Raw genomic sequence first — 21,977 nt, forward strand, 5'->3', positions numbered from 1 at the left:
TTGCAAACTTCCCAAAGGTTTAACAGCTGGTTCTCAGGAGCTAGTAGCCTGTTGCCCCACCCAACTGCTTCTGACCCTTATTGGGGGGAATGTTTTCCCCGCTATTGTGTCTTTCCTTTTGGGGGGAAGTTAAATGATGTAATGCCATCCCCTCTCCTCCACCTTTTCACTAGCTACCCTATGTGAGTGGGGTTCAGCTCGTACTTTTTTCCTCTTAGGAGCTCCTAGCCTGCCAGGAGCACATGGTCTGAGCTCTAACATGCTGTGAGTGGTAGAGGGGCCGACCTCACTCAGGGAGGCTTGCCTGTGGTGGTCTCGTCCATGGCTGGGTGGCTGAGTTGACTTCTGGGGTTCAGGAATCGGAAGTTCACTTGAGTACAGATAAACTGTCTCTTAATCTCGTCTTTGGCAGTAATGAAAAGGAGGGTATGATTATCTCATCTGCTTATACTTTGGTCATATCGCCATTCATTTAGAGTAGGTACTATTCTGAAAGGGGTTGTTTCTTAACCTCGGCCCTATTGACACTTTTGTCTGGATAATTCTTAGTCGTATGGGTTGTCCTGTGCATTGTAGGGTGTTTGGCAGCAGCCCTGGCCTCTACCCACTAGATGCCAGTAGCGTCCTTCCTCTTCTTTCCTGCTCCCCCTCGTAATGGTTGGTATCTGAGACTTCACGATAGACTGTGCTCTGGTTCTTCAGGGCTTTGATGGGTAAGCCCAGGGGGTGAAAATAACAGAAAGAATGGGACTGTAAGGGAGGAACGATTATTTTCCACTTCTGGTGTTTTTTTCTACATGGAGGAGGAATAATGAGTCTAATAATGCACCTGGCCTCTCTTTGTTCCCTTTCCCTCTGCCCGGGAGACATGGAGTGACTTATCTGATTAAATACGGGAAGAGGGCAATCGGCATGTTTGTCTCAACTCCTTTTTCCTCTTGGGGTTGAGTTGCCTTCTGGGAGCATGTGTTATGCTCTGCTTTTTGCTGTAACTTTCATAGGGGTCTGCATGAAGGCCTGGAGTAGTCTGGGTGGTCCAGCAATACTTGTAGTTTTGTGGGTACATCTGAATAATTTGGGGTTCCCTACTAAGAAGTTAACTGCAGTCCACAGATACAAGCAGCAGCCTCCACCTGGTGTCTGTCAGTCATGAAAGTGTTAACCGTTTTGCCTTTTTTCTCAATTGGTTTAGAACTCAATCATGGAAGAGGGGTGCTAATTTTTGGCCCCCTCAAAGACTCCAACAGCGCTCCAGTCTCTGAAATACAACAACCTCCTTTACCTTCTTGACTCTTCCTGTCTCACCCTGCACATCTGTCCTGCACAGCCAGTAGAGAATTTGAATATTCAGCTAAATGCAGAATATGGTCATGTGACACTTTGGCTTTCAGACCTTTCAGTAACTTACCCTCCTACAACAATGGCCCAAGTTCCTTAGCAGAATACCGTGAGGGATACCCGTTGACCTTGTCTTGCCTGAGTAAAACAGAATGTGTGAGGCTGACTCTTCCCTCTCTTTGGATTTTTGGCTTCACTCCTGTCAGGCCCCTGTGGGAATACCCTTGTCTTTAAACTTTGCTTCATGTGGTTTACTTCTACTCAAACTTTAAGAGTAGGCTCAAGTGTCACCTTCTCCAGGAAGTCCTACAAGACTCCCCGCCCTTCTACCACTTCTCAGTGTTTATGCTGACAAGTCATGGAAACATCAAAGTGCTTTCTCATTACACTGTCTTGAGCAGCTGCTCCCTTAAAAAAAAAATTCCTCAAGCAGTTCATGACATGCAAAGTTCTGGTTTCAAGGGAAACAAATCCTGTCACACAATTGGAGCAGAAACTGGAGTCTGGGTCACCACTGACACCACCAGCATCACCGTCTGAAGATCTTTAAAATTTTTTTTTATTCTATAAAGTGATATTAGGGATACTCAAGGATCTAGTTGAGTTTTGTGAACCACTTTATCAATGAATTAATGTAATCAATACAAATGGAGAAATGAACAAAGAAAAAGAGACCCACCACATACGGACCAGTGGTGAAGACTGGTGGGAATGAGTCCTGGATGCTGAGAATACAGGTCTGACACGCAGGTGTGATGTGGAACACAATTAGGCTATTTTGTCTATTGAAACTTTCTACAGAGAGATGTTAGCGATACAGAGATACTCTCGTATTGCATTTACAGTCAAGTTTATTATTAATGGAATAATGACAAACTTGTTAAATATAAATAAATGTATAAAGAACAGTGAAGCACTGTTCAACTATGAGCACGTGGTGAGGCAAAATATATTATTGATAAACATTACAAAACTGATGCCCATTAAGATGTAAATGGATAAAGGTCTCACCTCTTTGACTAAGGTCCTAAAGATTCTACTAAGGAATTTTATTGTTCTGGGTTTGTCTCAAGATTGAGTTTTTTCTTTTGTTATACATAGTAGGTAAAAATTATACATACTAAGAAAACAACCCTAAATACTGAATCAATGAAATGTAGAAAGCAAGGGTTAGTGGTGTTAGGTAATTATCTGAGTATCTTCAGGGTTTGGCTGGCATGGTTGATTGACTCGGAGCCGTGATGAAACCGGGCTCTGGCTGCTAGCAGGGACACTCAGAGGCAGAAACTCAGGGAGCTCCCGCAGGGCCCAGTGCTGAGTCCCACTCACTGACATCTGGAAGTGGTGTGGCTGGCACTTGGTCTCTGGTCAGCCTGATGCCAAAAACCGTGCTTTGTCTACTCCAGTCGTGGGGAGTGTGGCGTCGTGAGGCTGGAAAACAGACTTAATCTACTTTCTGCAAGGTTGACCCGGCTGAATCTTTGGTTATTAGACATTTTATTCTTGAATTTAATAAGAATAAGTCATGTATGACATCATCTGGTCGCCAGAGGGCACTGTGGAACGGGCAGCTAGCTGCCAAAAGCCAAGGCTTTTAGTTTGCTTCAGAACTTTGGAAGAATTCAAGAGGACGAGACCACTCTACCAGAAAGCTGGACCCGAGCAATCCGAAACTCCTCAGCCCCTCCTGTTCTTGAAATGCATATTCTGCCCACAGTAGGAACCATTTCAAGGATGCAGCCTTGAAAGTGAGGTGGTGTTGAGATCACCTGGATGGGAAGACGTGACTGAACCCAGGTAAGGCTTCTATATAAGCATTTAAGGTTCAGGCAGGTGGATACAGATTTACTCGTTTTGTGGTTGCCCAAGACAAACCTCGTAAGTTCTCTTGCTTATTAAACCTGCTGCTAATCTATAGAGTAGTAGATCTGCCTCTTTCTTTGGTCTCTCCTTGCCCTCCATACATGGGGGCCAGTTTCAGATTCACTTGACAGGATCCAGAGGTTTCGTTTTGAACCAGCAAACCTGTATTTGAACTCAGGTTTCTGGTCTTCCACTCTGCTGTACTTGTTGGATCATAGCACAAGGGCAGGTAAAAGGTTGAATCTATACTATTTTATACTTCTTTTTCAAAAAGGAATCTTTTTCATATTTTCTGTGTGAGGTGCCTTTTTCGTACAAAAGCTGTCTAAGTATGTGAATGAAAACATGGGCTCTAGAATCAGACTTAAAGTGGACTCTAATCCCAGTCAATCATTTATTAATTGTGTAAGTGTAGGAGGTTACTTACTGTCTCAGGCCCTAATTCTTTCATTTGTAAATTGGGAAAAATAATCACCTTTCCGGGTTGTAAAAATTAACAAAGATAATATATATAAAGCATTCAGTGTAGTTTCAATTATAGTAAGTGCTCAAATAAATGGTGGTAGTTATTACTACTATTTAAAGAGCTGCCAGATCAACTGAATGGTTTTTCCATCACAGCAATTTCATTTCAACAATTCAAGCTACCTTTTACTTAATCCATACTGTTTCCCTGAGAATGGAGCCCCTCGTCATCTTTGAATCTTCTGTCACAGAGCACATGCTTGGGCACAGGGGCTCAAATGATATTCATTGAATTAAGTGGTGACAGTAGAGTAGGAAGCTGTCCTTTGTCTCATAATTGCCGCCCTTGGGCATGAGCCCCTCATAGCGACCTTGTTATTTGTCATTGGTTTTCTGTTGAGGGTAGTAAGAAATAGGAAGGACCTTATTTTCCGCTCTACTGAATTGCCTGGAGAGCATCTCTTGATTGCAGCTGGAAGTGTGACATTTAATTAGTGGAGACAACTGAGTCCGGCAAGAGGCAGCCTGCCAGCAAGAGGGTGAGAAAAGCCTGGGGAAGACGTGCTGCGCTCCGTCCCGGCAATTGGTCCCAGGTTTTTCCTAGATCCAGACCAAGGATTCACGTCACCACAGGTGGAGATTGCCAAAGCTTAAGGGATTTTCCATAGTGATGGGAACCACAAATGAGCCCCGCTGACACCTACTTTTCTTCTACCTGACATTTACTTAGGAAAAGAAATGATGAGCCTGGCCTCCTGCTGGCCTAGTGACTGAGGCTTGTGCTGAGATCTGTGCCTCTCAGATCACAGGAGCCGGGGTGTGATGAGCTGGAAAGGGCTTACAGCACCTCTAGGCCCAGCCCTGCTCCTTAGAGGTGAGGATACCTAGGTCCAGGGAGGGGCCTTGACTTCTGAGGGACTCGGGCTGAGCTGGAACCAGTGCTTAGCTCATTAGAACCTGGTTCAGAACTCTGGGCTATGCCACGTGGCATTCATGACAGGGTGGTGATGGTTGGCTTACCCTGAATGAAATCCCCCTCTGCCGCAGAAGCTGGTTGAAATCACTTGTGTCGGAGCCCCTGCACTTCCCCATAGGTGTCCTAGAGATATGCTTTCCCAATTTATTTCCAAAGAGCCATCTTTTCTGTACTAGGAGTGATGCCTCATCTGCCTCTGGGCCCCTGGTGCCCTGAAAAAGGCTTTCAGCAGCAGAAGCCAAAGGGAGACCGGGAGGAGAGGCTTAGTTGGCACTGGAGCTGGAAAGGAAGAGGGCCCAGGAAGGCATTGAAACAAAGCATGGCGGTGGGGTGGACCTGGCTTCTGCTACCTGCTCTGTCATTTCTCATTGGTGTGACCTTGGAGACGGTACTTAACAACGCTAAGCCTTAGTGCCCTTCTCTAAGTGGGAATGATGATGTGTACTTTGGGGATATACGTGTAGGAAGTAAATGAGATAATGTATGTGATAAATGTACATTATAGTACATAATACGTAAGATATATATATGAAATGGATGAGATCTGAAGGCACCCCACTGTGCCTGCCGTGCAGTAGGCGCCCTACAGGTCAGTTCCTCACTCCCTCCTGGAAACCACTGCGGTGCCCAGAGCGCCTCAGGTCTTCTTCACGGAGCTCCCTCCCCTCAGGTCTCCTCCATATGTGCAGGTTGCATGTTACAATGCCAAAGGTCAAAGCAGTTAGTGTTTTGTTTTTAAGAACAAAAGGGGATATTTATTGTTTCACATAATTTAACATTCCAGTTACCGGCAGGGCTAGATCCAAGCGTTCTAACCATGTCAGCAAGTACAGTCTGTCTGTGTCTCAGCTCTGCCCTCTACAGAATGCGCCTTCCTGTTTTAAAAGGAGATGAAATATGTTTTAGAACAAATTTTGGCAATGTTCTTTTAAAGAATCTACTGGATTGTACACCATTCATCCCTGCTCCGCCTGCTATCTCTTCCCAGGTCAAACGGTATTCGTTTCTGGCAAATTCCAAAATTCCATTTCTTAGGCCCCCTTTATCATTTCCCAATCTCTTTGCTTAGGCTGACCATGATAAAACCAAAATATAATGCTAAAAATATTCCCATTCTTAAAAAAACTCCAAACCCTTAATAAATTGCTTTGTAACTTTATGATTTTGAATATTCGTCTGGGCTAATGGCACCCGCTAGCAAAGGGAACTCCTCACGTGGTGGCTTCACAGCCAAACCCAGGTTGCAGCTTTGAGGGGATTCTGAGGGGACCTCCTTAATAGCCCCGATGCCCTCAGGAGTGAGATGGTCAGATTTGGGTCAGGCTCTCCATCACCCGAGCAGTTGGACCCAGCCATTTGTGAGTCAGCTGATAAAGAGGGTGGCACGGAATGTGGGAAATGCGTCCTCATGTTCTCACTGGAGCTCTGAAGGGCAGGACAGATTGGCACGACTCTGCAGTGGGCAGAGGGAATATGGGGTGTTGTGTAAAAGTCCTGCGCTTGGGGACTTAGACTAGCTCTTAGCCACCAGCTGAGTGGCCTTGAGTAGGTGACATTTAGTGTGCTCGTTCCCTCGTGGCAGGCGCTGTTGTAAGCATGCTACTTCTCAACAACTGAGTGAGGGGGGATGTATTATTGTCCCTGTGTCAAGATTCTCCAGAGAAACTGAACCAATAGGAGATATCTATAGATCTATCTATCTATCAATCAATCATCATCTGTCTGCTGCAAGGAATTGATTTACACAGCTACAGGGGGTTGGCGAGTCCCAAGTCCGTAGGGCAAGCCTGCAGGTTTGGCAAGAGCTGATGTTGCTGGTGGTGGAATTTCTTGTTTCTCTGTGAAATCTTCCTCTGTGAACGTTTTGGTTCTTAAGGACTTTCGACTGATTGGATGAAACCCATCGACATTACTGAGGGTAATCTCCCTTGTTTAAAGTCAACTGATTGTAGCTATTAACCACAACTTCAAAGCGTCTTCACAGCAACACCTATATGAGTGTTTCATTAAAGAACTGCGTACTGGAGCCTAGCCAAGTGGACACACAAAACTAACTATCACACCCCCTTATAAAGCGGAGGAAACAGACAGAGTAAAGAACGCCCAAGGTCTGGGCGGCGATGTCACAGTCAGAATTCCAACGCCGGCTCCACAGCCGTGCCCTTGCCCACCGTGCTGCTCCACGGCCTAACTGGTTGCAATCTCCAGATGTACAGATGAAGCTGATAATGCCTGCTGCTTTCTACTCAAGGATTCCTGTACTTATTTCTGTGCTTTTATTCTGTCTCATTTCAAATCGGATTCGAGGAGGCTCTGAGAAATCAACCAGACAAAAGTGTTTTGAAGAATATTCAGGGAAAGAAAAGGAAACCACATGACTGTACACCTGTACACAAAGCCAGACACAATGCCAGCATCTGCACATTTGTTGTCTAATTTAATACAAGAAAATGCAAATCCTTCATCGCCTGAACTTCCTTGCTCATGTTCGTACCCTTGATGCTTTTCACGGGGCCAGGAGTAGACACCCATTAAATGCCTGTGAATCAATGGAATCATTGCCCCGTGGTGAAACTTGAAGACGAGGCGATCGTTGGTGAGAGCTTCTGCGGCAGGGCAAAGGATTTTATGTGGGATCCAATATCTTCCAGGGGATGAAAGGTTAATCCCAGGTCATGTTGCCCTGGAGAGGGAAGGAGGCGTCTTCTGCAGACTCATTGGGGAAATCATCTGCAGGTGAACCTGCTAAAATTATCCACTTCCTTTGTGCAACACACTCCCCAGGCTGGAAAACACTGCCACATACGTCACCTGGACTCTTTAAAACTTGCTCCTCATGTAGGCCAAGTCTCCACTGAAACGGCACTGAGTTCCTGTAATCCCAGCCCTGGAGAGTGTTCCCCTGGAGGGAGGCACATGCATGTTTCTGCCCCGTGGCTGGCGCCACATCCACATCCATCCCTCCTTATATAAACGCAAAGCAGCAAAACTAGTCACCTGGCATGCAAGGGGTTTCGTGTTAAGTGGACGTGTATGAGGAGTGGTTTCCATGGAGTCAGGGTTCAGGTTCTACTTCAGAATTAGTGAGACATTCCGGCTGACAACCAGATTTATTTCACCCCAGCTCTGGGGGGGAAATGTTCTTCCTGAGGGGAGGAGGCACTGGCCTCTCTACGTGTCAGGAGGAGAAGGCGTGAGAGTCTGAGCTGACCTTACGTGGTTTGAGTCTTGACTGTCACTTCCTAGCTATTAGAGACGGAGGACTTGACCTCCCTCTCTCCAGGTCTCAGTTTCCATATGTATACATGTAGGTAGATGTACATGTATATAGAACTGGGACCACATTATGTACATCATAGGGCTGCTTTGAATGTTGCCATGAGATCATATTTGTACAGAACCTGGCCTGTGGGAGGGACCTGGTACACATTGGGTCATCCTTTCCTGAACCACTGCTGGGGCTTGGCCCAGTGCTCTGTGGGAAGCTGCTACTCCTCTGATGCTGATTGAACCCAGATGAAATCTAGTTAAAAACTAGAAACATCTGAGGGGAGATTGTGGTTGAAGGGGTGGGTTTGGGACTATAATAGCAGATGCTGTCAGTGCCTCTTGCATATCCCCTTGGCCCATCTGGAGGTCACTTGTAAGTCGAGCGGACAGTTTCCATGTCACAGCAATGACCTCCTGCTTCAAGCACATGGTTCTCTGGCCTGGTGAGTATGCGATACTTGGAAATGCTAGGGGAATATGACCCCAGAAGTGACTCACAACTAATGGAGATGGGAGCGGAAGGATAAAAATCCCAGCTCTCTAGCTCCCTGGTGGGGGCTGTTTTGAGGTGTGTTCTACACAGTCTCTTGGAGGGGCCCCAGTTGTTCATAGCAGCAATGCAACTACTAATGCGTCCCATCACACCCTCAAACACACTTCTCTGCTCCCTCACTTGCTTCCTGGGATGACCTCAAAAGGACTTGTCCCCAAATCATTTTCAGGATCTGCTTTTGTGGGAACGCCCAACCAAGAGAGAAACCATTGCCCTATTGCCTTCTGAGACGTAGGCCCTGCTCCTCCACCCTGGCCCAGCTTCTAGATATTCTCTTGCTCCTTTCTCATGAGCTTCTGCTCCATTTCACGACTCCTTTATGGTTTTGCTTTTTTTTTTTTGGTAGGAGGGAAAGGCTTCAATCCCCATGATTGTGGAAAATGACAGTCTCTCTAATTCTCTGCTTTCCTGAGCCTGAACCGAGCCAAGGGTGTCTCTCACCCAGAGACAAAGAAGGCCCTTTCTTTGGCCTTGCTAACCTTGATTGCAGTTGTCAGAGTCCGCTTATTATCTATAATAATAGCTTGTGGGATTCTTTATAAGAAACAGTTTTGCAAATGAAGGAGTCCTTTCCTTGGAATGAGAACTCTGTACAGTTTATTATACAAGTGAGCGTAACTACTGTAGTGGACACTTAGGATTGTTTTCCAGGACCTCCTTTTTAGGCACTGCCTTTTTCCGTCCATGCAGTTAGAACAGAAGTTGCTATGTTAGTGCAGGGTGACTCCTAACCCCTGGCTTCAGCTGATTTGTCCACAGATTGGCATCTAACTCAAGCTCCACCCATGAGGCCCATTCTAAAGATTTTTGACTTGGGACCAAAGAGACCTTGAATTCGGTCTCTCTCCAGGAGCTGAAGCTGCGAGATGTAAATGTTTGTTGCTGTCAGCAGCCAAGTTTCTTGCTACGTGGAAAAAGCCAGTCTGAGTTGGAAAGAGTGACATCAGTATGCGAAGAGGAGCAGAGGTGAGTGATGGAGGGAGAGCCCGGGCCGCATTCATGCTCCTGTCCCCTCACAGCCCAGCTGCATCCCTGGATATTCCCTCCCGTTAGAAGTTTAACCTTTTCTTGGTTGCTGAGAACCAACTAGTCCCACCAGCTAATTGAATGGTGTTTCTGTTACTTGCAACCCAAAAGTCCTAACACAAAGATAACCTTTAAATGCTTAAAACTATCTGTGGGGTCCCAGCATCGTCACCAGTACCTCCTAACTGAGGAATTGTTGGGAAACTATGGTGGGTACCTCTTCAGTATCCATACCGCCCCGCCACTGGGGAGCAGTCATGCTGTGGGGGGATCGTCTATAGCTCCAGGCAGCGGTGTGACTTGTTTAAGGCAGTAGTGGCAATCGCAACCCTTTTGCAGTGACCGAGTCAGAAGCGAGCATGCGACTCAATTTTGGGATGTTGGCTGGGGATTCTGGGAAGTTTATTCACTCCTGAGAGAGCTGCAGAAAGAACAGACATGCTGTTCTTTCTCAGAGCTTTGTTACGTATGTGTGCTGTGAGGCTGGCACCTGCTGTAGCTGTATCCTTGCCAGTCTGAGGAGGAGGTCAAAGAAATGAAGATGGGGGCCGGCCCGGTGGCTCCGGCAGCTAGAGGTCCATGCTCCTAACTCCAAAGGCTGCCGGTTCGATTCCCACATGGGCCAGTGGGCTCTGAGCCACAAGGTTGCCGGTTCGATTCCTTGAGTCCCACAAGTGATGGTGGGCAGCACCCCCTGCAACTAAAGATTGAACATGGCACCTTGAGCTGAGCTGCCTCCCAGATGGCTCGGTTGGTTGGAGCGTGTCCTCTCAACTACAAGGTTGCCGGTTCGACTCCCGCAAGTGATGGTGGGCTGCAGCACCTCCTGCAACTAGAAACAGCAACTGGACCTGGAGTTGAGCTGCGCCCTCCACAACTAAGATGGAAAGGAGAACAACTTGAAGCTGAACGGCACCCTCCACAACTAAGATTGAAAGGACAACAACTTGACTTGGAAAAAAGTCGTGGAAGTACACACTGTTCCCCAGTAAAGTCCTGTTCCCCTTCCCCAATAAAATCTTTAAAAAAAAAAAAGAAAGAAAGAAAAGAAAAATGAAATGAAATGGAGATCAAACCGTGCTACGTTAGGTCTTCCAGTTTAGTGGACCAATGCATTTCCTTATCGTAACTTAAGCTAATTTGGTTTGGATTTTTCTGTTGCATGGCTGTTGTTTTGCTGCTGAAAACATGCTATCCACTACAGAACTCTCAGTTGGTGAACCACAGGAATAATCTTGCTCAGATCAAGCCTTCTGTATCAGATTCTGTCACGCCTCTACCATTTGTCCCATGTTTCATTCTACTGAGATTAATCTCAATAGCTGTTAAAGGGCTCGGACTCTGCTTTTGCATTTGTTTGCAATAAGCTCTTGTTTTTACTATGAGTTTTATCAATTGATTTCTATGGAGGCTTATTTCCTCCAATATGCGTTGCAGAATGCTGAGGTTGTTTTGTTTTTGTGTCTCTGGGAGTGGCTTTTATCTTTTGTTTGGCTAAGAAGTGCTCTCTCCATCTGACGCTTTGTTTGGTGCCTATTCATCACAATAAACTGTCTGTGCTTTGTTGCTGTGTCTCTGTGGCAAGGAGAGATGCTTTCTGAGGGGGGGTCTTGGCACCCCTACTCCATTGCTTCACACTGTGACACTTTGTGTAACCGGTCTACATCCACTCTGGCAGGAGTAGCCCAGCACTCTTAGTGCACGGGCCATACAAGCCTTTTTTGTTTTAAAGGTTTTTCCTCCAAATGATAGGAAAGGAGCCCAGAGTAACAGGGATGGGGAAATTACAATTGCTCAAGAAATCTCAAAAAGTTCTAATAGTAATAATTTTATAGTCTACACTCAAGTATTATCGGTGGTTTATTTTCCTTTTATGTTCTTTCTTTGGTTCATATGGCAAGAGAATGATAGAGAGAGAGGTGAGGCAACATGTGGCAGAAATAAAAATCTCTCTTTCAGAGCTGGGCTTCGTGCCCAGGCCAGCACGAGACCTGCCTGCCCAGCTCCTCCTCCACTTCCATCATCAGGGACAGCTCTTTCCTGCTCCTGCCGTCGCCGCCTTGAGCATCCCCTGACTCCCCCAATGTGGTGCTGTTCTGTGGCAGCTCATGGCAGGACCTGTCCCCAGAAAGTGGTGGACAGACTGGGGCTGTAGCTGGGCAGGCTGCTCACCAAGAAGTTCAGCAACCAGGAGAGCGAGTAGAGGTCAGTGAGCGTGTGAGAGGCCAAGCTTCTATACCACACAGAGTGTAGGACACCCTGATGGAGCTTGTTGGTGTGATCAGTGGTGCAAAGGCGCACGGTCCTCCAGAGTGAGGGCGGGACTCCCGTTTCCCATGCGCCTGATGAGATCAAAAGGACAAGAGTCGTGCTGCAGTTTCTGGAAAACTTATGGCCAGTCTGCTTATAGCAGCCGGGGCACATCACATCATCACTATGGGTCCGCACGCTGCTCAGACGCAGGCCTTCCGTATTCCGTGGGTGACTTCCATGCAGAAAGCTGCCATCCTCCAGTGGGTCCGAGAGAATATTCCAGCCCGAGGAACTGTCATGGACAGACAGACCAAACATGGAGTTTGCCTTGCTTCCCCGAGAGAGAAGGAGAACCATGGGGTGGGTAGGATGATTCTGGTTGATGATGTTGAACATCCGGTGGCCGTCCTCATGGATGACATGAGTGACGCTGTGGCAGAAAATGCTGTGCTGCACACAGCTGTGCTGTGCCAGAGCCATTAAAGTTTATGCCATTTTTACTCATGGAATCTTCTCTGGGGCAGCTATTTCCAGATTTAGGAATTCTGCCTCTGAGGCTCTCAGTGTCACAAACACCGCTCCTGAGAAGGACAAGATGCAACACTGGTCTAAGATTCAAGTTGTTGCCATCTCCGTGATTTTGTTGAGGCGGTCCAAAGAGCGCACAACAGCAAACCTGTCTCTTACTTGTTCAGCCACAACCCTCTGTAGTGCCAGGATGCTATGATTTCAGACATTATACTCCAAATTAAAAAAAAACACACCACAAAAACTCAAAGGATAGAATGATGAATATTAAAGCGTCAGATCTCTGTTTTAACCTTGGAACGTATCTTTATGGTATTAGGAGACAATGCATAGGGTTACGGGACTGTTTGTTTTGTTTGTAATTGAACTTGTCTTGAATGAGAAATGCCTTGTAGTAACAGATCACTTTTATCTTTGTTCTTCTGGTACTTTGAGGCCATAATCATATAATTTGCTTATGTAATTTCCTTTGTGGAAATTCATAGTTTACGTATTTCTGAGGTTGTCAAAGATAACTTCCTATTAAAGTGCTTTGGGAACCACTTTACATGTGATAATATGATGGACATTTGGGTAAAGCCCTATATGGAATTAGCCCTTTCCTTTTGAGTCAACATTAGAAAATTATGAAATGCCTTGAATGTTGACTTTCGGGGTTCAAATAAACTAGCTATTTTGCTTAATTGGAACTAAGCTCTACTTAGCTAAACATGGCCAGTGACCCATTTATTTTCTGATGTAACTTAGACAAATCAGGTACAATGTAATTATACATAAATGCAGTTTTATGAATTGCCTCTCTCCATCTGGGTATCACCATGACTTTTAAACTACCACTTCTGAAAACATGGTAACTACCCATGCTTGCTTGAACTTCTAAGTCTTAAACATCAAGTTATGTCCAGTAATAGATCTACCTTCTTTAAAGTTACCATGAAATTGATGAGCAAATTGTGACTGCCTTGGTGAGTTGCAAATTGAAGTTGGAAGATGTACAGTGCTTCCTACTTTTTTGAGATACATTCTAATATATCCTTTCATTTTGTTCTTTTATATTTTATTTTTAGCTTCTACCTTTCATTTTTTTTCCTCCACAATTTTATGTTTTGGATTTCCCTCGAAATAAAGACTATATTAGATCCATTAGAACTTAGCCAGTTTGATTCTTTAATTTGCTTCTTGATAATAGGAAATAGATGAGCTTGTTATGAGTGCCTCCAAATGCGTATTTAAACCTTTTCTTGGTTTCTTTCTGTATTTGTTTATTTCATTCATATTAAATATACTTTTGCCTTTTGTATTCTAAAGTAGCAAGTCTCTCAGGCGAATGATTGTTTTAACTACAGATTTTATCTGAAAAATATAGATAGAAGAATGTTAAGAAAAAAGTACCAATAACTAAATCTTAATTATTTCATTAGGATAATGTTCAAAGATTTTCAAAAGTGATGGTGGGGAAAAACTCACTCAGGATTATGTCACCCACGAGCTGACAGTTTGCGACAGTCAGAAGTGAGAGGCCGTGCTGCCTCGACGGCTGAAGAGAAGGGTTGAACTTTATACCAGGGCTGCCAAAATAATGTATACACATGACTTGTATTCATCTTTTGTTATCAATATATATGGAGCATTACAATTTTAATACAGTTTTTTCCTCTCTTAAAATGTATATACATTTTTTTGGTACCCTCTGTATATGTATTGGCTGGACAACCAACCTGAATAATTCACATCAAAAAGAGAGGTGGGGAATGGATAAACAAATTATGGTACATCCGTACATTGGAATATTATGCAGCCATAAAAGGACTGAAGTACTGATACACTCTACCACTTGAACGAACCTTGAAAACATTATAAGTAAAAGAAACCAGACACAAAAGAGTCACATATACAATTATATGAGTCCTGTTATATGATGTACCCAGAATACACTAATCTATAGAGACAGAAAGCGGACTAGCGGTTACCAGGGACTGTGGGTAGGCGAGAATGAAGAGTGACTACCTAATGGGTACCGGGTGCTCTTATAGGGTGATGGAAAAGTTTTGAACCTAGAGAGCGCATAGTTGTACAGCATTGTGAATACACTAAATACCACTGAATTATACACTTTAAAATGGTTAATTGCTTGTTATATGAATTTCACTTCAATAAAAAAAAAAAAAACAACAGCTGGAAGGTTTTCTAAAAAACCTGAGCCCCTACCTTTCCCAGCCCCACATTCTGCTTTGCCTCTTAAGAAAGCACATTCACGTGTTATAAGGGATGTGAGGTGACTACCTGGCTTAGGATGACTCATCGTCATTTATTAAGCAACCTGGAGGCTTGAGAGCAGTGCATTTTGGGCAATTTGCTGATTCCTTTAGGCAATCTTAATGCTGAGCCCCGTGGGTAGCAAGAAATAGCATATGATTAGAACAGGAGCAATTACTCTTAGAAAAGCATCATTAATTTCAAAAGCTCTTGTCCTGAGCTATGTGGCTAAGTGGAGACAAATTAGGATGCTGTCTAGAGGAGAAGTTCTTTTTCCCTCTTCAGGACAGAAAGGAAACCTCACCTCATTTGTGCCAAGTAGTTAATTCTTCCTCTGGGGGTGGGAGTGGAGGGTTTGGGAGACGGTGCTTGGGGTAGGTTAGTCATCGGAGGACTAGGATTTGCATTAATTCTACTGAAAGCTGTTTCAGTTCTTTGTTGCTTTGTCTCCTGGGCGATAAAAAGGAGCTGTTCACACTTCCCATTTGTCTCCATCATAGGTTCTTTCTGGGGTATAATTAGTAAGGAGTAAAGGGCAGTGGACCATTCTCAGGAGACCTGGTTTCTAGGATCCCTTTTTTGGGTCTTGCTCTTCAGTAAATCAGTGCAAAGCAAAGAAAAGCAAAGTGGGGTCACCTCCCAGGTCCTTATTTAGAAACAGACACTGAAATACAAATTCTTACTAAGAAGGCAAACAAAGCATTTGGACAGTGGGAACTTTTACTCTTCACTTCTGAAAGGATGTGAAAACGAAACAAAGAAAACCCTCAATGAATGCCATTTCAGCCAGCATCTTCCACTCCATGCCTCCTACCTTAAGCTCTCATTCAAGTCCTGGCTACAGCATTTACTTAAGGGCAAGTCATGCAACCCTTCTGTGTTGCGCTTTCCACCTTGCTGGATAACTATACCTATATTTAACTGTTATTGTGGGAACCAGAGGACTTGGAAATGCCCTGGTCTCAGCTGGGCATCGCTGCTTCTCCTGGTTAGGTTGTCACTGGGACCCCCCCTGATTGCAGGGACCCATTCCCATCCTCATACACCAGAAGTGGTGACTTGTCCTGTGGTTTTTCAGGCCATGGCTTGATAATCTGTTGTGACCCTACTTCCATTCTGAATAAATGGCTTTTTAGACAAACTGGCAAAAAAAGTTCTTCAAAAGTTAAAAAATAGAAGAACAAATGCACACAGATCCAAAACAATTCTGTCATTTTCAAAATGCTGCAGATTTGATAAATGGTGGGAGTTTGGCATAACACGGTGGTTAAGAACACGCGTGGGTGTGAGTCAGAAAGACCTAGATTTGCATTTGTATAAACTTGGACAGGTAACTGAACCTTCCTGAACCTGTTTCCTTGTCTGTAAAAGGGGATTAGTAATAATGCAATACTGACCTCACAGTTGCAGTGATGACACGAGACGAGGTCTGCCAATGTGGTAATATTTACTGTGGGTCAGCACTTCATGTAGAGTTCATGGCAAACTTTATTATCTTCCCCCACTGCACAGATGGAGGACCTAATGGATAGAAAGGAGAGACAATGCTTCAGATCACACAGCCAGTAAATTGTGGAGCTGGCCTTTGAGTCTAGGATAGCTGTCACCAGAAGCCCTGCTCTGAATAGTGAAGTGCTGCATTTACTATCCCCCAGCACAGAGGACGTGCTTAAGTGAGAAGGGCCAACTCTGACTGTTATTGTTTATCGGTGCACATTTCCTGTGAAGTATCATGAGATGACTTATTTAAAGTTCCTTAAAATGCTCCAAAGATGACACAGTAAGAATAAAGTGAGCCACCAGACGCAAAGACACGGAAAAGTGTTAAAAATTCGTTTTTGTTTATAACATAACTTGTAATCATTTATAAATGATTTTAGACACACTGAGAAGAGCCCCAACTTCCTGTGGTCAGCTGTGGCCTGCCCGCTTGTACTTGTGGGTGTCCCCTTCTCAAACCCTTCCGGTCACCATTTTTGCCTTCCTGCTGAGCCCCACTCAGGCCTTTGATGGAGTCTGTTAATTAAGCCATGGGGAATAGGCCCCTCTGCCTGGCTGCTGGCTCTCCCAGGGCTGGTCAGTGGGTTGGTCAGTGGGAGGTACCGGCAGGAGAGGGGGCCAGGAAGAGGACGGAGGAGGTCGCGTGTTCTCCTGTGGTTCACTGCAGGTGGGCTGTGTCCTCCAGGCCCCCTTGCTAACTTGGGCATCCTCCCCCATCCCTGTTTGCTTTCCCTAAACTCCGCCCACTTTATTATACTCTTGTCAAATTTTCCAGTTTGAGGGTGCCATCTCCTTCCAGCTGTGCCCTAACCATAAAGACAGATACTGTTTTACATCTAAAGAAGATGCTGTTATTTCTCTATTTTGCAGGTGAAAACAATGAGGGTCAGAGAAAGGTTAAGTCACTTGCCCAAGGTTTCAATGGTGTAAATGGTGAAAACTAGGTAACAAACCTAAATCTGTCTATTCCAAACCTCAGTTCACTACACTACGCTATGCTTTATGAACGGTCCTGAGGACAGTCGAGGCTGGAGCTACAGGCCAGGTTACCTGAGCTTTGTTGTTTATGCTTTTACCACCATCCTGCACAGGCAGAGGCAGATGCTGTGAGGTAGAGGATGTCATTGGCCCCGATTCTTCACCCTGTGCGCGGTCTACTCTCCTTTCCTGATTCGGGTTTAACCATGTGACTTGCTTTGGCCAATAGAATGAGTCCGAAGTGATGGATGCCACTGATAAACCTCAGTGAGCCCAGCAGCTCTTGTAAGGTCCAAGGACAGATAAGTGAAGCAATCTGAGGTATGGTGGGGAGTGAGAACCAGGGCCAAGTGGAAAATTTGGGGTTCTGGCTAATTGGATTGGGACAGAGGGGTTCCCATTGCCTGGGGTATAACAATTGCTGATTGGCTGGTGCCGTTCCATATTCAGGACTATGCTTCAAAAAAAATCAACATCTGGTTGTGGGAAGCTGTTGCACTTTGGTCTAATTTTTGTAGTTTTCACTCTTCTGGTTTCTAAGATTGGAAACAACAGTGAATGAAAGAAAGTGCTATTGTCAGGCCTTAAATTAAGCAAACTGTTAGGTAAAGACATTTGATGGATTTATCATTTTGCTGGGTAGGCTTTTGAGAACATTGTCTTAAATGTCAGCAAGACAGATGTAATAACCATTTCCTAGAACTAAGGGCTTTGCATCCCCTTGGAAGGCAGTGATGTAGTGACATCTCTTTTGGAGGTTGTATCCACAGCGCTTTCTAGAGAAGCTTTCATTCCTCTCTGCAAGAGATAAGAGAAAGACCGCCTCCTGGTGGGCTTTTTATGTGCCTGCCTTGCCCCAATATGGGGTGGTGGCCATGTCAGATCCATCTCTTTATTCCTAGTAGCTGATGCAGTTCCTGGCATGTAGCTAATTGTTGTACAAATGTTTGTGGAATTGAAGTGAATCTTAGTCTTTTGCATTTGAGAGACTAATCTACAACCAGGCAATGGTGAGACCATCTATAAAAATACGACTTGGACTGACCATCTGCAGCAAATAGTTCCGGAAGCCGAACAAATCCTACAGCAATTGGCCCCAAATGATCAAGACTTGATTAATAACTGACAGCTTCCCTAATTTTTGCCCAACTTCCCATGTGGGACCTACTGGAGGAAGCCAAATATATTTCCCTAATCAATTCTAGTGAGCTAGACTACAGCTTTCTCAGGCCAACAGCCTCCAATCCGAGCATGCCCTCAAACTTCCCCTTTTTCCACTACAAAGCTTTCCCACACCTCTGCCTGCCTTTGAGTCTCTCCAAACCTGAATGATGGTGGCTGACCCCCTTGCTGTAGCAAGCCCTGAATAAATGGCCTTTGCTTGTTCTCATTTGGGTAGCTCTTCATTTATTTCCACACTTTTGGAGTAACTGCTTTGTTTAATGAATTGAAATAGGAAGATTTAAACTATTTTAATTTAATGCAACAAACATTTATTGCATGCCCAGTATATGCCAGGTGCTAGGCTATTTGCTGTTTCCTATTTTAAAAGGAAATGGTTATTGTAGTACTTTTTATTTAATAATTTCTAAAATTTGAAATTAAAAAAAATTATTAAAAATTTTAATTTTCAATAATGTTGATTACAATAATAATTTTATATTTTGTGACTATGAAAAATTCAGAGCTATAATTTATTAAATTATTTTATATTAATATTTATTTTAATAAAAGTATATGGGTAAGAACAAATCCCAAGTCGCTTAAAATCTTACTTGCTTTTGGCTCCAAAATACAGGTTGCATTGCTGAAACTATATCCCGGAAATGATCATGATCAGTATCCCTTAGAATTTTTTTCTGTAAACTTTTCTTATAAATGGGCAGATAGTGAATATATTTGGCTTTGTCAAAATGACACAACTCCACCATGGCCATCCAAAAGCAACTATAGATGATGTGTAATGAGTGAGTAGTGTTTTGTTCTAGTGAAACTGTATTTATGGACTCCAAAATTTGAATTTCATATACTTTCACGTGCCAAGACATATTCTTCTTTTATTACCCCCCCCGCCCTCCCCCAACCATTTAAGCAACATAAAAACATAAATATTCTTAGCTCACAAGCCATATAAAAACATGCAACAGGCAGATTTGGCTCAGGCCATTGTTTGCCTTATAACATAAAAATACACTGAATTTCTTTTAATTTAACAGCTGGGAATACAGCTGTTATCTCAAGCCTTTTAAAATTTTAAAATGTGAAGAATCAACATATGCTTCATTTGTATTTTAAAAGCAAGGGGAAAATAAAGGATATGTCAATGTGGTGGGTTTATGAGTGATTTAAATTTTATTCTTTATGCTTTTATGTAGTTTCCAAATTTTACCCTAAATGCGTATCAGATTAATCATTGCTTTTCCTATGTATTTCTGCTATGATAGTATATGTCTTTATCTATGGCATATGGTATAAAGTATATGTCTTTCTAAGTGGAAATTGATTAATAGATATACACATTTCATATAAAATTAAAAGGATATTTTCACATACATATGCTTCATATAATATTATGTATAATTAAAAATAACATTATAATGTTTTCTCTATCTTTTGGTTTCCTTTAGAATTATCTTTCCTGTTTCTGGTCTAGACTCTGGCTCAGACCTGAGTGGGTGGGGATGAAACCGAATCATCAGCCCAGCACATGCAGATGTCCTTTAAAGTCTGAGGGAATTACAGACATTAGGTTTCCTTTCCTGGCTTTATTTCCTGCTACAGGGTAATGACAAGAACAGTTAAAACACTCCTACTAATAGCCTTTAGATTTCAATCACAGGACCTGTGGCAGAAATTCAACTCCAGTAAAACCCAAGGTCCTTGCTGGCACTTGGGTGGCATGCTTACCGCTCTCTCCTCACCTGTGCCTTTGACAGACACCTTTAATCGATCACTGCACTCTTTCCTGCTCTACCTGGGTGTGGCTCCAGATTCCTGCTAAGCCCCGTACTGCTGGCAGCCACTACCAATCAAATGCAGGCACACTACATGAAACTGATTTGCCTCGTGTGCTGTATTTTTCTCAATCTTGATCTAACAAAAGCTTGGATGTTAAAGTTTATCATGTGAAGAATAGTGGAAGAAGCTGGGAAGGGAGACTCATGTGCCTTTGAGATTTGGTCTTTTTTATTTAGACCATAAAAAAATCTAGTGTTTTTTTTCCCCCTCCTTATTTGATTCTTGGAAGTGATTTAATTTAACACAGCTGAGGCAAAATATGAAATTAAATAGAATAGGAATATTAAAAATTCTGCTTTTAGGTTCAAAGGCCCATGTCCCAAATGTGGGAAGCAGCTTCCACAAACGGACCTGGGGTTTTAGTTGATGACTTTGTCCGAACACATTGCTAGAAGTCCAGGGTCTGCTAGATATTAGGAGGAACAGTTCTAAAGTATTCTATCTCTCTTAGACCACATTTGGTCTTCAGACTGGGAATTCAGTTTTAAGAAAAACATGAAATGACAACAACTAGAGAGTATTCAAAGGAGCACACTGGAGGAGAACAAAGGGTCTGAACAGCCTGTCTTATCGGGAAAAGCTGATGAACCTAACAGTTGGCTTGAAAAAAAGAAAGGCCAATTGGAGCACAATGACTATCTCCATATATTTACAATTTTATCACCTAGAAGAAGGCACAGTTTGATTTGGTGTTGCTCTGGTGAGTCTTTTTTTGTTTGTTTCTTTTCAATAATTGGATTATAAATTTAGTGTAAATTTAGTATATAAACTTTTTGAGGAACTTTATACTAAGTTTATATACTAAACTTATAGTATAAGTTTAGTATATAAACTTAGTCTAAAATGTACCATCTTAATCACTTATAAGTGTACAACTCAGTGGTAGCAAATATATTCACATTGTTGTACAACCAATCTCCAGAACTTTTCATCCTGCAAAACTGAGACTCTACCCATGGATCGGTTTTCCATGTCTCCTTTCCCACCGGTCCCTGGCAACCACCCTTCTACTTTCTGTTTCTCTGAGTTTGACTATTCTAGGTATCTCATGTAAGTGAAATTATATAGTATTTGTCCTTTTGTGACTGACTTGTTTCACTTAGCATAATGTCCTCATGGTTCAGCCATACTGTAGTATGTGTCAATTTTATTTCCTTTTCAAGGCTGAATAGTATTCCATTATATGTAGATAGTATGTTTTCCTTATTCATCTTTGATAGACATTTGGGTTGCTTCTACCATTTGGCTATTGTGAATAATGCTGCTATGAACATGGGTGTACACATATCTCTTTGAGACTCTGCTTTCAATTCTTTTGGGTATATATCTGGAAGAGGTATTGCTGAATAAATGGTAATTCTATGTTTAATTTTTTGAGGAACTGCCATACTGTTTTCCATAGCAGTTGCACCAATTTACATTCCTACCAAGAGTGCACAATGGTTCCAGTTTCTCCATGTCCTCACTAATACTTGTTATTTTCTGGGTTTTTTTTTGTGTTGTTGTTTTTTGTTTTGATAGCACCATCCTAATGGTATGAGGTGCTATCTCATTGTGGTGGGCAGTGTATCTTAACCTATGGGAACCCATGCTTCTTTTGAAAGAAAATAAAAATCTCAAGCCTTTTAAAATGTTAAGAATCAACTTATGCTTCATTTGTATTTTAAAAGCATGGGGAAAATAAAGGATATGTCATTGTGGTGGGTTTATGAGTGATTTAAATTTTATTCTTTATGCTTTTATGTAGTTTCCAAATTTTACCCTAAATGTGCATCATTTTAATCATCAGAAAAGGAAAATATTATAAAAAGTAATGAACTCTCCATTACTAAGAGATTAATTAAAGGCTGTAAGTTTTACTTTTACTTTTTTTTTTTTTTGGTCAGAACCCTATAGAAGGAAGTCCTTCACTGGATGGTAAATTGGAATAGATGGCCCAGAGATCCAACTTAA

The 21,977-nt window shown here is 43.1% G+C and overlaps 1 pseudogene; it reads left to right on the top strand.

Annotated features, from left to right (window-relative positions):
• The first annotated feature begins 6,142 nt into the window (after window positions 1–6,142).
• On the top strand, window positions 6,143–21,977 carry LOC141573220 (ribose-phosphate pyrophosphokinase 2 pseudogene; annotated as a pseudogene).

This window comes from Rhinolophus sinicus, chromosome 4, assembly GCF_057876585.1.
Source record: "Rhinolophus sinicus isolate RSI-liver-muscle chromosome 4, RSI-T2T, whole genome shotgun sequence".
Classification (NCBI taxonomy): domain Eukaryota; kingdom Metazoa; phylum Chordata; class Mammalia; order Chiroptera; family Rhinolophidae; genus Rhinolophus; species Rhinolophus sinicus.